The sequence below is a fragment of the Pleurodeles waltl genome, chromosome 3_1 (genome assembly GCF_031143425.1).
Source record: "Pleurodeles waltl isolate 20211129_DDA chromosome 3_1, aPleWal1.hap1.20221129, whole genome shotgun sequence".
Lineage (NCBI taxonomy): Eukaryota > Metazoa > Chordata > Amphibia > Caudata > Salamandridae > Pleurodeles > Pleurodeles waltl.
The window spans coordinates 1697803445-1697819192 of NC_090440.1; the positions used below are offsets into that span (position 1 = coordinate 1697803445).

The window sequence follows — 15748 nt, forward strand, 5'->3', positions numbered from 1 at the left end:
AGAACTAAATTGCAAACAGATACTCCCTGGATAAATTGACAGAAAAAGCCACTTTCATTTACATGCTGTGATCTATTGAAACAATAACACTATTTTCAATGTGCAGGCTGGCTTCCACCCCTGCAGCAGTACAAAATCTGCCCTAGTGTCTACTTTGCATTAACATAAAAAAGAACTAAACCCAGTGGACGTCTCTTCTGCATTCAATACCACTGATTACTCAACAGTGCCCCCCGACCTCCTAAATGTGGATGTTCATGGAAAAGCGGTAAATTGGGTATCCTTCTTCTTTGTAGACAACAACGGCATTCCCTGCCTAGGCCATGCACCTCCGCCTTTTACTTTTTTTAATAAGCACATGTTATTGATTTTATAAACAAAGGTACAGCACCCTCAAGTTACATTTCATAGTAGTGCATGGATACAATAGTTACCAGGATGTGCCCTGTAGCCCAGCCTCCAAAGGGGGGGCGTGGTCAAGCCTCACACGGGGACTCTGGGTATGCGGACACCCAAGGAGGTCCCATAGCACTTCATTGGCTCCAAAGGCAGAATTCTGTCTGCTTGAGGGTAACCAAACGACATGGGTATAGCAGTGGGGTGGGGATTGGGTCGGGAAGGATTAAGAGGGGGGAAGGTGGGTCCCACTGAAAGCATGTCTTCTGGCAAGGGGAGGTTGATCGTGGGGGCGGGGTCTGGATCCTGATCTATAGTAGCCACAGGTTAGGCCCGGTTGCACACTACTGTGACAGAGCCTCTCTAGGGTGACTGAGCATACACCTCTGCCATAGAGCTCAACATCCACCTACCCCTATTCATGGCTCCACTCAGTTGCTCAGTCGTGGCGGGTTTATGATGCAGCTGGCACGCGTAGCATCTTAAAGTTAAGTAACAGCAATGGCACCATGCCATCAAGGTTGGTACCATTCTTAATAGTTGCTAGACTGGATAAATCACAACTCCTCAGATGTGAAAACTCTGTGCCTCCCCAAGAGATTTCACCCTGGCCTACAGACCCAGAACAGTCCGTTCATCCACCCTCTCTGACCGAGCACAGTACAATGTTCAGACACACCGCTGAGCTAACCTTGGACATCCAAACAGATGCTGTTGTAACAGCCTTTGTGAATGGGGTGGTGTGGCGGCGAGCGTAGCGGCAAGGACATATGAGACAACTCGGGTGTTGGGGTTGTGAAAGATGGGTGTTTTATTGGTAATTTACAAGTCCTTTCTATCAGTCCATAAGTCTCTCTCTCTCAGTGAAATAACTCTTTCTTTCCTCTTCTCTCTCTCAGGTCTTCTTTGGCCCAGCCGAAGATCTTGTGGTGGAGTGGCGCCATCGGGGAAACCGGGAAAGGAACGAAGATAAGGTAAGTCTTAGCTCGGGATTTGCTTCTTGGGTTGTTTTAATATGGTGGGAGGGTTTTGAGAGAGAGTGTGGTGAGACAGTAAGAAAAAGGGTGTATTGGAAAGAAGGAGGTAACCAGATAGTGCAATCACCTTAGTGGGCTAGATCCCTATGGAAAACACGTCAAATTCACACCACCCGTGTCAAAAAGGTAAGTGTGGGTATTAGTGAAAGGGGGTCACACTTCGAAAATTCTCTTCTTCTTCAAGCCAACAACAACAAAACAAAAACAAATAAAACAAACAATCAAGGGAAATATTTATATGATAATTCTTTGCCTGTACTCCCTTTGAGTCCCTTCCCTTCCTCACTCTTTCTCCTTTCACCCCTTTTCCTCTCTCTCTCCCTTCTCTTTCCCCACCAAAGCGTTTATCCTGTTTTGTAAGCAGGACAGTACCTGCTTGAGCCACGCCCCTCCAGGGACGTGGCGGAGTCTCCGCGTTTCTGGGCTTCCTTGCCGATCGTCGGGGTTTCCTCCATGAGTCAGCTGTTCTGGGTGGCTCCATTCTTCGGGCGCTCGTTCTGTCCGTCTCTCCCCTACTTCCGCGTCTTCCTTCTGTGTGTCCCTCTCCTGACGCTGACGTTCCGCGTTTTGGACTATGGGAATCTAGATATCCAGATTCCCGATGCATGTGCTTTCCGGTTCCTCTCCCGCAGTGCCCCCGGGGTATCGGGCCGCCTGGAGGCCACCATTGTTGGTAGACGGGTGTTCTGATGCCTGGCTACAGGTGGATTTACAATTACTCAGGTCTTCCCTGAGTTTTCAAACTACAGCAGCCTTTATACTCCCCTGAGTAGACTGTGCGAATGGGCGTTATCTAGAAGTGCCAATATTCACCCTAAGCGAACTGCCACGGGTTACGCACCTCACAGCTGCACTACTCCTACACCTTAAACTCTGGGCTCACAGTATCCTATTTCTGTTAAACGCTGAATCACTTTCAAGGCACTATGCATGCCAAAGAGAACATAAAAATAACATGTATATTTGTAAAGCTTGCAATCACCCTGAAGGGTATCCTAGTGTTGAAATACCTTTATTGTTACCCAAGTCAGTGGTACTCAATTGATCGACCTCCGAAGGATGAAAGGCTGAGTAGGGCTGAGTGAACTATCTGGGATTTGAAGCTGTGGCCATGACGTCAAACATAGATTCCGGAGTGAATGCTTTAGTCCACTGATCCACTACATCTGGTGCATAAGAAATCCTGTCCTCCAAATAATCGAGTCAAGCTTCCTTCAGCAAAAATTAAATATTCACTTTCCGGATGTAGCCTACACTCCGAAAAGCTAATCAAGGTGCCACACTTCAACATATCATGAACGGGGGAGGGATCATTCCTTCTCAGTCCAAGCCACCAAACTTCGATATTCCTGACTGTCAAAAAAAACAGATTTTTATTTTACTCGTTCCTCCAGCTTTTTCGGCTTTTATGGGCCTAGTTTGCCAACGGTTTCAGGCCTGTGAGTACTGACAGCCTGGTCAACTCCTTTCATTGCATACGTTTTCCCCAACTTTCATTGCATACGTTTCCTCACCTTCCATTGCATATGTTTCCCCCCATAAAGCGGTCAACTAATGAACAAACACAAAGAGGCGTATTTGTCTTTCGGATCTATCCATGTTTAAAACTATGCAAAATCGTGTGCACGTTTCACAAATCTGCAGCGTTGGACACAGTGTGGCCTAATTCCAGCGATATGTGAAATTGTAAAAACATTACGGATGGACCGGCAAGCAGCCAGCCAAGTGGTATTGCAGCCAACAAACTGGACAGCCTTAAGCCTAGCTCTGATAATAAATAAGTAAACTGTAAATTGTGCCTTGGAGCCTGCAGGCCCAGTTACATAATGTTCTGAACATGTAAATTGTGCTTATGTAACTGGCAACAAAGTGCTAATATGCTACATAGCAGTTTTCCAAAGACTGCATAATGTTTGAACATTTCATTTCATCTCTAGAGTTAGAAATAAACTAAAAATCTCATTTTTGGGACAATCTATTAAATAATTAAATATTTAGTTCATTGTTAAATTTATGTTTTTTATGCAAAATCCCACAGAAATATTTTCTATAAAGGTTATTCATTTCTGCATAATGAACCGGGCTTCCGAACCAGTGCAGCAGCCCAGGAACCTCCTGTGGTGACTGAAATTAGATTTCCCACATCTCAGGCTAGAAAAGTGTGACTGTCCATCATTAAGGCTTCTGCCTGGAGAAAGCAGCAGTAGAGCCAGCTCGGGGCCCACTGTCAGGAGGGCAAGGGAATATTATTGTAGAAACTGGTGGGTAGTTGATGTCAAAAGGGAATACCGAGGCAGCTGTCCGACGCAAAGACAAGCAGGACCACAGCATCTGCATTCACATTTCAAAAACAGGACACAGTGGGGAAGGGTGTTCGATGCAGTTCTTCCCATAGATACACTGGTTCTTTATTACCAGGGCGACAAGGGATAGGTGGCTGGTCTGAAGGCATGTTCTCTTTGTTGGAGAGAGGGTAATACCTGATTTCAGTGGCAAGCCCAAGGGAGGATTTGGGATCTCAAGGAGCAGAGATGACCTGAGCCTCGCTGCTACCATATTGAAATAACGCTTTCTGTGACACCATTGGCCACTAAGTAAATTAAGTACTGAAAATGCTTTGTAGGAGCAGCCGCTCGCGGCGCGCAGAGGGGAATAAAAAAACAAAACAAAAAAAAACACTTACCTAGATTGCCGCCGCACCGCTCCATCCGCTCCTCTGCTGCAGGCACAGGTTGCCATGTGGCCAATGCTCAGAGCAGCTTTAGGATTGGCTAGGAGTGCCCAGCCAGGGCACTCCCAGGCAGACTGGGAGCCTGTGTATGCTCTCTCCAGCCCAGCACACAATTGCCGGGCTGGAGAGAGCCTACTGCGCATGTGTGTTTGGCCGTCTCAAAATGGCCGGCCAAACATACATGCGCACTGCTGTCACCCCTGTGGCCCCGCCCCTTTACAAGAAAACGATAATAAAACAGTTTATTAAAGTTTTCTTGTAAAGATTTTTGCAGCTGCTGGCGCAGGGGCAACGTTCCTCCACCCTAACGGAGGAGCCGCCCCTGAGAGTAGCACAATAATTTGTCAGTGAAAGGGCATATAATTGCCACCTATCACTAATAGGGTACAGCTACAAGTAGGTTGTCCAACAACTGGAAATCAGATTGCTGCTAGAACCCGAATAATATCACAAGAGCCTGTGAAAGGTGTACTCCTGTCACCTGAGGAAGGATTGAGTGAATACCACTTACTCTTGAATCTTTATAGTTAAAGGCCATTCTTTTTTCATTGGCAGATAAATTGGCCTCATGAAAGTCCTTGAGAACAACAGGACTAAGGAGGTCTTGGAAGAACAAACAGTAGGTCAGTGGGATTAGACCTCGGCAGGCGCTGTGACTGAAGAAAGTGGCTGAGCATTCTGTTTTCCAGTGATGTCTGTGGCTGTTACTCTGTGAGCTGTTGCTGACAATGTGGCAACTGTAGGAGTTACCAGAAAGAAAATAATTAGCCATTTTTCAAGGTGTGAAGATATCCGGTTTTTAAGCCTTTTAGGACCCGAATCGGGTGCCAAGTCTACCCAAATTAAGGTTACCCATGGTGGGCAAAAATTCCTGATTTGTCCCATTCATTTCTTTGCCTTATAAAGCCCTGCCTGACTGCTTCTCCCAACCTTGACCAGCTGAATGATTCGGAGCCCTGAAAAACCGACCAGAAGACAACATGAAATGATGAGAGCAGGAAAACAAGCAACCACTGCGGTGAAACAACTTCAATTGTTAAGTTTGTCCTATTTGGAGCTTATGATGCCAAAGCTGTATGCTTCAGTGGAACCCCAAAATTGATGTACCCAACCTCTTGGAATCCATCTTGGCAATAGTGTCCTACTTTACCCTGCTGAAGGTTTTCAACTCATAATAAATGCACCAAGTGTAAGATTGTTAACTGGACCAAACTACTAGGCATTAACTGACCCCCACTTCATCACTGTCAGCATGATAAAAGGAGCCCAACACCTGGTTACCAACACACTACAGCCTACATTAACTATCCACTTCCTTGCTCTTTGCAGGGCTGTTTTTCTTTTTTTCAAATAGGCAGAAAACCTGAATACCTTAAATGATTTTGTTGTTTTGGTGTTGTTTCAATCATTAGATTTTCTTTTACTACAATGGTTAGGATATTTTCTCCGATTTATATTTTAACTTTGATGACGTTTGGTGCTGCTAAAATACTTTGCATACTCTTTATTTCTGAGAGAACCCTATCCCTTGAGCCACACCACCAAGGGTAATCCTAGGATTCCTCATAGAAATCTGCTTTGTTTTCTAAGCACTAGATGCCAATGTACAAAGAGCAGGTCACCAACCAGTTTGTGTTTTTTGCACACCAACTGATCTGTTACGTGCCTTTCATTCTCTGATGCAACTGGACCCATATTACAGATTGGGCACACTTCCTTTGTTTGTGCCATGGGACACCTCTAACTGGGTGCACCGGGCACAAACAGGGACAGTGCAGCTATTACAAATAATGCCTGCACTCAAGGCAGCTGCGATCCCGGCCTTGCCCTCGGGTTTGCGCATTCAGTGAAATATACAGTAGCTATTTACAAGCCGCTCCGGGGTTCACAGCGTAGGTGGCGTGACACCTGCTCTTTATAGAGGGGAGAGAGGGTCCCTAGTAGGCAGGAGCATTGAGTAACTGCACCTGCCTGCAGGGGAATCAATGGAACCCCGTAGCCCCTTCAGAGGGTTAGTTTAAGGAGGTGCACTGTCAGTGTCCACACACAACCGTAATAAGCGTGGATGCAGAGGCAAAGTGACTTTCTCATGACGTGGGGGGCACCCCCCGAAGCAAATGAGGGAATGTGCCATCTGAAGATATCATAGATACTACATGTGTGCCAGTGTTATCGGTATTATGGAAGAGGCTGCATAACCATCTGCAGCCCCTTATAATACCACTGTGCCACAGGGGTGCATAAACTGGGTCCAAACGCCTGTTGCGCTCCCATGACACTATGCCTCATATTTATCCTTATAGTGCCGCATTTGAGTCATTTTCTGATGCAAAAGCAGTGCAAACTTACAAAATACAGTTATATTGTGTAAGTTTGACGCAAATGCGGTGCTAAAAAAGTATAAATATGGGCCTATGTGTGATACAGCCTCGGGTAACACATTACAAAGTGCACATTCACTGAAGGTTTCTTCCTGGCTCTTTAATATGCGGAGGAAGGAGGCACTTTGCAACCTCCTGGGAGTGCAGGGGTCAAGGAACAGAAGAAGACTCTTCTTATTGTGTCGCCTTCTTCCATGACGTCTGTGCATGGCGTCACCATCATTCTCATCATTCGTAACAGTGGTATTTGCAGCTCCCTCTCGTCCAGAGTTTCACCCTTTCTTTCACGGTTGTCTTTTACATCAACCCCTCCCCTTTTGAAAGTTGACTAGCCCTACAGGCCTTGGTGCATCTAAGCAGCAGTGCTTAATTTGTGCTGCTAATTTCCGGTGCTGAGGACCCACACTTATTTTTGAGGGCTGGCGCTTGTTTTTCTGCCTCAAGCGTTTGCTGCGAGCAAAAGACACATATAGGAAAGACGGAGAAAGGGAAAAACGAAAAAGCGTCATAAAGAGAGAGAAAGTAGAAAACTGCTAGAGTGAGCTGAAGGGGCAGGAAGTGGCTTTAAATGGATTGAAGAGGCCCGAGATGACTTCAGGATTACGCCGCCTCAGTATTCCGTGTTCCCATATTTAATTGCTGCGTGTTTAAGAGGAGGGCTTTGGGCACCAGTACGTTTTTATTGACAAATTAAGCATTGTTGAGGAGCATTTCGCTCCCACGACCCTCCCCTCCTCTGGTGTTGAAAACTGCCTCTGCTACTGCTGAATTGATATCCTGCACTCTATGCCTTTTAATTCTAACTAGCCTAACCCCAACTCTCCCCACTGTAACTCATGAGAGACGCTCTATGGAGCACTGGCTTCTCTCCTCACGTCACAGGAAACAAGCTGCACCCATTCGCCACCTCAAAGAACCCTTGCACCGAGCTACAGATAACAACTCTGTAAGAAACTGCATGTCAACATGTTTGGACCTACTAGAAACGCTGTAAATAAATACAGAATTAAAAATATAGCGCTGCGAGGCTCTCGTTCTGCACTCTCTGAAGGTGCTCCGGCCTCTACAGGGGTGTTCGGACAAAATATCGACTTAAAATTATCGAGTTGCAGAAATAACTATTTTTATTTTAAATATCATGACACAGAAATATTGTGTGCAAAAATCTCGTTGACAAAAATATCAGTTTTTTAAGGTAAAAAATATTGTTTTTGAGTTTGTGTTTAGATGATATTTCATTGTATATGTTTTATACTGCTTGTGTAATTGTTCATCTTTTTAAATATAGTTTGTAATTATAAGTTATTTATATTTTTAATCTAACTGTAGAATAGTAACATAGTGTTGTAGCGGGGTGTGCGGTTTGTAGGGGTACAGGGTGGGAAGTTAATTAAATATAATTAATGTATATATTTTTTGTAATTAATATTAATAACTGATTTGGTTATTAAGTATGTAAATTGTGCAAATAATATTTTTTAAAGTTATAATTTAGGTGCAGGTTGTTGGGTTTGTGGGGGGGTCTAGGATGGGAAGTTAAATAATAATGAATTATTCATTATTGATAAATAATTAATCATGTCAATTGTGTAATTATTTTTTATTTTACATTTTAGGTGTGGGTTGTTGGGTTTGTAGGGGTATAGGATGGGAAGGTAATTAAATAATAATTGATTAATTATAATTTATTAATTAATTGTTAATTATGTAAATTATGCATTTTTTCTAATGTTTTAATGTATCTATGTTAAATGTGTGAGTATAGTGTGGGATTTTAATGAAATAATTATTAAATCACTTTTTTTCTTATATTAATCATTTAAAAAATGTAAAATTATTTTAATTCTTCAATTGTTTTTTAATGTATATATTTAATTTTATGCTAATAGTTTTATAATTTTATGAAATTAATACTTGTAGTAAAACAAGGCATGTGTTTGAAGTTAAGTACTTTCCCTACTGTTGAACAGACTGCAGTGGGAATAGTACATTTTACCCCTCCTGAGTCCAACGCTTTCCCTACTGTTACAAAGAATGGAGTGGGATTAGAAAATTTTACCCCTCCTGAGTTCATTGATTTTCCTACTGTTGCACTGGCTGGAGTGTGAATAGTTACTGTGTTCCCTTCTGAGTCCAACACTTTCCCTACTGTTGCACCAACTGGAGTGGGAATAGTACATTTTACCCCTCCAGAGCCCAACACTTTCCTTACTGTTGTACCGACTGGAGTCAAAATAGTAAATTTTACCATTCCTGGGTCCAGCGCTTTCGCCACTGTTGCACAGACTGGAGTGAGAATAGTACAATTTACCTCTCCAAAGACCAACACTTTCCTTACTGTTGCACAGACTAGAGTGGGAATAGCAAATTTTACCATTCCTGGGTCCAACGCTTTCCCTACTGTTGCACATACTGGAGTGGGAATAGTGTATGTATTATTCCTAGAAATTTATAGTTTTGTCTATATTGTTAAAAATGATATTATTATGTTTCTGCGTATTTAAAATTTTATATTTTTAATTAGTAAGGTTTGTAATTTATGATATATGTTTAGTAAAATATGTTTTTTATATTGTTGAAAGGTAATGAAATTGGTATGTTTTTACATTTTTTTCCAGTATGTCACTTTTTTTACATTTATTGTGTGTGCATATATATATATATATATATATGTTATATTATTACATTAAAAAAAGTAAATTATAATGTAAATTAAATTGATTTTAATAAGTTTTACATTATGTGTAAATAAACATACACAGATACATAAATGTGTTTGTTTAAATAAGTATATATATATAAATATATATATATATATGTTTATATTATTTAACTATATTTAATTTACATTATAGTACTGTTATATGTTAATATATTTAATGTTTACTATTTTATATCTTTAAAAATATTTTTTGTATCTATGGTTCGATATTAGTGCAAAACGATATTTTTTTCTCTTATTTTTGTACTTACCATTATATATATATATAGGAAAACAATTTTTTTGTGCTCAATATTTCTGACACAATATTTTTGTAGCATGATATTTAGGGTTTCAATATTTTGTCAGTGAACCCTCTACAGCCCAGTTTGATCACACAGTTTTATAGCCTTATGAGTTTATTCTCCAGTTCATCATCCATGTTGTGTGTTTTTCATGGTAGCTTTTCTGGTCGCTCTGACATCTGGAGCACGCATCAGACTTTTTATTTGTACATTTTCAAGCAACAGATTTGTATAAGAGCTATGTAACGGAATTAGATAGAGAGCTTCCACGTGTAAGCAGTACATGCCACTGAACATGTCTGTGATCTGTAGCCATCAGAAATCAGTGACCTGCAAGCAATCTTCTCTTTAATCTATGCCTCACTCTGCCTAAAGACATGTAGGACCCCCCTCCCAATTCAATACCCATCTGTCTGCATACAGGTATTCAAAACAAACACACCATGGGCAGTATGAGTGCCTCTTGATACAGACGTCTATCTCCTCACCCATGTTATCTGTCTGTTCATACAGATACCCATCATACGTCTTCTGATATAGAGCTGCCTAGGTAAAGTTATTCCCCACTCAGGGTGATCACACTGTCTGTCATGTTTTGTCTGTACAGAAATTGAGTCAGCGCCCCCAGGGCCATCCATCTAGCCATGTATCTATCCGGGAATGCAAATATATAACATTCTGCATTCCCTAGGACAACATGTCTGTCAAAACACACATCCAACACAACTTCTTTAGGATTCTAGGTCTTCCTTGATAATTAGAGATTTGTCAAGAATCAGAAATAATTAGTCCAATCTCTCACTAAGCCCGCCTGCTTTGGGGCCAAATAGAGCAACATTCATATCAGCAGGCATGGATTAAACTAGAAGTAAGAAACTGGGTTACTGGTCAAGGGGGTGAAACCCTACTCTAGGGATCACAGTCCTTCTCAGGATGAGACGCAAGCCAACTGCAAATTAACCTGTGCTCAACCCTCTGGTAGCTTGGCACAGAGTAGTTAGGCTTAACTTAGAGGGAATTTGCAAAGTATTTATGCAGCACTTTAAACAGTAATAACGTGAAAACTCAACATAAGAAAAATATCACACCAACATAAACAAATATAGAACATTTTAATAAATAAAACAAGACCAAAACAACAAAAATCCAATCAGGAGAACCACATGAGATTTGTAGATTTTACGATTTCAGTAAATATTGCACCAAAAAGCACAAAGTACAAACTGTGGATATCTGGTAACGTCAGACTGGGACAAAGTCACAAGGTCAGGCTGACTGCGATGGAGTTCAGGCACCTAGTTAGGCCCCTGAGCAAAATTACGTTAAGTCCTGGTTGCGGAGCATAGCCAGGTCCCGCGCCAAGGATGTATCATGCAGCCAAGGTGATGTGTCAGATCCAGGGTGCTGTGATGTCCTGCGTCATCATCAAGGATCCTGTTGACAAAGGCTTGTGATATGCAGTTGAAGCAATGCGTCAGTTCCGAAGAGCTGCAAGACTGCGATGTATGAACCTGTGTCATCATTGAGGCGGCCATTGATGGGAGATTTTTGATGCAAGGGCCTGCGTTGAGAAAGCTTCGTACAGGCAGCGGATCTGATGCGGGTTGTGAGGTCGATGCAGAGTCCCTGCATCAAGAAAACACAAACAACAGAAGCAATGTGTCGGTTCTGCTCGGGATTATGCCACAGAGCAGAGGAGATGTGTCAACTATACAGAGTCCACGGATGGGCTGCCAAAGCACCTTACGGCCCACATCCAAGGGTCCAGGACTTTGCAAGGGAGGACTCACAGATGGCAGTGTCCAGGTGATGGTTTCAAGGTTGTTGGAGTCTTCTGTCCCTGAGGCTCTAGTCAGAAGGCTAGCTCGCATAGTGCCAGTGCATCTTCCTTGTAGAGTATTCACAGGTCCAGACGTGTACTAATATTTACACCTGGGCCTTCCTTGGAAGTGAGGAGACACTTCTAGAGGTTTCCCTTTGAACTCCCCAGGCATCCTGCCTTCCCTGCCCTGGCTCCAGACTAACCTCAGTGGGTACGCAGCTCTTTGTGTGGAGGCTGGGCACTGCACATGCAAGTATAAGTAGGGCTGTGCTCAGCTCTGCCCTCTCATCCTGCCAGCGATGGCCCATCCAGGCACACCTAAGCTCTCTATTGTGTGAGGCTGCCTAGGAGGAATACACAAAGCTCGACTGTTAGTTACACCCTGTCACGTGACCCAGAGACAGGCTTCAAGGCAGGAAAATGCCAACTTTCTAAAAGCTTTAAAGTTCTAAAAGATTGTAACTTAAAATCCGATTTCACCACAAGAGAGGATTTTTCATTATAATTCCAAAGACACCAAGCTTGAACTGGTTACCTGCTCCCATTTGGAAATTATTGTGCACTAAATGTAAATGTAAATTAAATGTAATAAAATAACTCCAATATTAGTCTATGGGAGAGGAAAAATGAAAAAGTAAAAAAATTGAATTTATTAGTTTTTCACTACCAGGGCATGTACAACTAAAAAGTACATAACCCAATTTTTTAATACATTCCATCCTTCCCTCTGGGCTGTCCAGGGCCTACCCTAGGGGTGACTTAAATGTATATAGAAGGAAAATTTTGCTCTGGCAAAAGGTTTATTATTATTGATTTGTTTCACAGACAGCATGCAGGCTGTCTAAGCCTTAACCCCAATAAAAGCCAGTTACCCGAAATGCACTGGCTACCTTACATCAGGTTACATATTACGAATTGTGAATTTCAACATGTTGGTGAAAGAAGCCTGGATTGACATTTCTTACACATTAGAAGATTGAAATTGTGATGCCTCTGATTGAGTTTTGCAACTATTTAAGAAAGCAAAGAATTGACCGAAGGATTACATGGAAAAATTGGATTTACTACTGTTGATTGCAGTGACTTGCATTTTGTTGGTTGCACATCCTGTATCCGGTGCACTGAAGTGCACCTGCTTGTTTATAAAATGTTTATTATGCCATGTTGACATGGCAATTTAAAAGCTGAATAAGGGATTCATTCGCAGACCTGAGACATGTTTAAGGTGTTACTTAAGTTGGCACAATCAGTGCTGCAGGCCCACTAGTAGCATTTATTTTACAGGCCCTGGGCAGAGGTAGTGCCATTTTAGACATAAACAAGAAGAATGGAAGGTCTAACACTAGAGAAGTCCATAACAAGAGTTTATTCCGTTCTCCAGAGCAAGGGAGTAGATTTGTCTAATGTTCTTCAACATCCTCCTTCACTTACTCATTTCTCCTTGTCTACAGACCTCCCCCTTACAATACCACTTTTCCTGACCTCTTTATTGACTTTTCATCTGACAGCACACTAACACAACCCAAGCTCTACAGACTCTGGAGCTTTAATACCTGATTTGCCCATGTCCAACTGCCTGTTGTTCAACATGAAGTTACTGAATTTAGTTCAGATCGCCACTGGCACTACCGATAAATGGACCCACCAAATCTGCATGACAAAACTGTAACACTATCCCAAAAGAAACCTGGCCTCAAAGCTCCTAGACCACCTACTGCAACACCACAACAACTTGCCTAGATGCATCTCTAAGTCCAATGCCTGGATTACATCCTTCACAGACAACCTGGCTCCACTCTAAATCAGCAAGACCACCAGAACCAGGTCCCAAGCAAGTTGATATACAGAAAAACTTAGCACCACCTAATACAATTGGAAGCAAATTGAATGCAGATGGAAGCAGAGCCAGGAAGATACATCTACAGGTCAGCCTTCAAATGCTACCATCAACAAATCAGAGCCACCACTGATCGCATCAACAGAGCCAAGGACATTTTTGCCATAGTGAAGGACTTCTCCTCACCAGCAGTTAGCTCCATTAGTGTTAACCCCTCACATAACCTCTGCACACAGTTGTCCCTCTTCCTCAGCACTAAGATCAGCAACATCTACAATAACTTTATACCCCAGTTGGACCTCGTACTGCTCAAATCTGTCATGACTATCCCTCAGGAAACCACCTTGAAAATCTGGCCCATCAACCTTGCACAATAAACTACAACAACCATGAAGTCCATACACTGTGCAGCACCCTCGGACCCTTCCCTCACCACATCTTCACCAAGAGACTGGGCCCATCAGCACAGCTCTAACACCTATACTGAATGACTTGATCAAAACAGCTACATTCCCCGATGCATTGAAGCATACCATTGTACTAGCCCTCCTAAAGAAAGTCTCAGCAGACCCAAAGACACTAGTCAACTACATGCCCATATCACTGCTAAACTGCTTGGCGAAAAGTGATTGAGAAAATCACAGGCAAACAGCTAACCACCCATTAAACAATACCCCCTCATGAACATGTCTCGATCTGGATTCAGACTCAACTACAGCATCAAGAGCATCCTCTTCGCTGCCACAGGGTGACATTCAACTGTTAATGGACAAGGGAGACACCACTGCTGTCATCCTACTGGACCTATTTACCACCTTCAACACAATTTCTTAACCTATCCTCAATCAACGCTTCCACAAAACTGGCATACAAGGTCTTGCACTCTCCAGGATCTTCTGTTACCTAACAGACTACATCCAGTAGTCAGCCTGATGCCTTTCTCCTCTGCCACTACCAATCTCATGTGCTGAATTCCCCAAGAATCCTTGCACAACCCCACGCTTTTCCATGCCTACACAGCCCAACTCACCAACATCATCTGCACCCACAGTATCAACGACATCTCCTACGAGACCCAACTCATCCTCTTTTGCTCCAACAGAACACCAAGTAACCAGACTAACCTCACCTCCTGTATGTCTGAAGTTGCCAGATGATGAAACCCAACTGTCTAAGACTCAACAAAGACAATACAAAAGTAGTACTCTTCAGAAGAGACACCTCACTGTGGAACTTTACCTGGTGGCCTGCAGAACTTGGACTCATGCCACGCCCAGCAACCCAAGCTAAACCCATAGCACAGTGGTAATCAACCAGCTCGCAATGGGTGGCAAGGTGAAAGCAGTTTCTGCCTCCTGCTTCCACACCCTCAAAATACTCAAGAAAATTTTCAGGAGCCTTCCAGCCAACACAGGCAAAACAGTAACTGAGGCCCTCATTGCCAGCAAATTGGACTATGGCAACACACACTGGCAGAATCAACACCCAACGGATCAGAAGACTTTAGGCCATACAAAACTCAGCTGCCAGACTCACACTCTGACTACCTCCCCGCACACACAGCACACCACACCTCAAAGACCTCCACTGACTCCCCACCTTCAAACATGCACTCTGCAAACTCCTCACACACACATACTGAGCTCTGCACAACCTTGAGCCCTCCTACCTCAACAATTGCATCAACTTCCACACACTCATTAGACACTTCTGCCCTGTCGGACTCTCATTCGCTCATGTCCCCTGCATTTGTAGAAGCATAGCTGTCCGCTGTCCCTTCTCCTTCCCTGCCTCCAAAGCCTGGGATGACCTGCACAGTCACATCAGAGCTACCCCCTCAGTATTTGAATTCCACAAGCAACTGAAGACCTGGATCTTTAAATAGACTTGTCCCAGACACAGCCCACATTGCATCTGCCTTTCAGCACCAGGTTACCTCCCTGGGTGAGTCATGCGTTCTACAAATACCCATGATATGGCATAACATGACACAGCTAGGCACTTTTTATGAGCATTTGTTTTCATTATGCTTTCAGTTTGAAAATAAGCTTGATGTATGTCCATACTTTACAAGTAGCTCACTTATCAAACCTCTTTACAACTTTAAAATGAAGGTAAAACTACTGCTAGGAGCAGGAAAACATATTGACTTATATTAGAATGAAAGGAATCATAGGACTGAGCAAAAATAAAAGCATGAAGAATTACAAAATGTAGACACTAATGCTAAATGGTGATAGAGGATGGAGAGAACCAGAGAGGGCTGGTGCTGACTGCCCCAACATTTTCTGTGGGGGAAGAGGTAGTATGATATTAGGTTAATGTACTGTTATTTTTTTTTTGTGTAACTCTATGCTACTCATACAAGCCTTAAGTATAGAAGGCTGAAGCAGCATCCCCACTGCCAAAGTACACCTAACCTGGCACACTAACAACCTGTTAGTTGTACCAGATGTGATTCAAGGTGAGCAAAAGTTACATCATAGGGAGTCTATGTGGCATCTTCCCTGACTGCGGCTTCTATCACTGGCTTCCTGC

General features: G+C 42.9%; 1 protein-coding gene across 2 annotated transcripts in view; it reads right to left on the reverse strand.

The window, feature by feature from the left end:
* Nucleotides 1-15748, reverse strand: part of LOC138285514 (twist-related protein 2-like) — a 67954-nt gene that overhangs the window by 40124 nt on the left and 12082 nt on the right. Inside the window, exon 1 of one of the 2 annotated variants that reach the window (XR_011201605.1) lies at nucleotides 1806-2181. The exons of the other annotated variant lie outside the window; for it this stretch is intronic. The gene's annotated coding sequence lies outside the window, so the exon portion shown is untranslated. Of the gene's footprint in view, nucleotides 1-1805; nucleotides 2182-15748 lie in introns of those variants that run through there. 2 annotated transcript variants of the gene reach the window in all.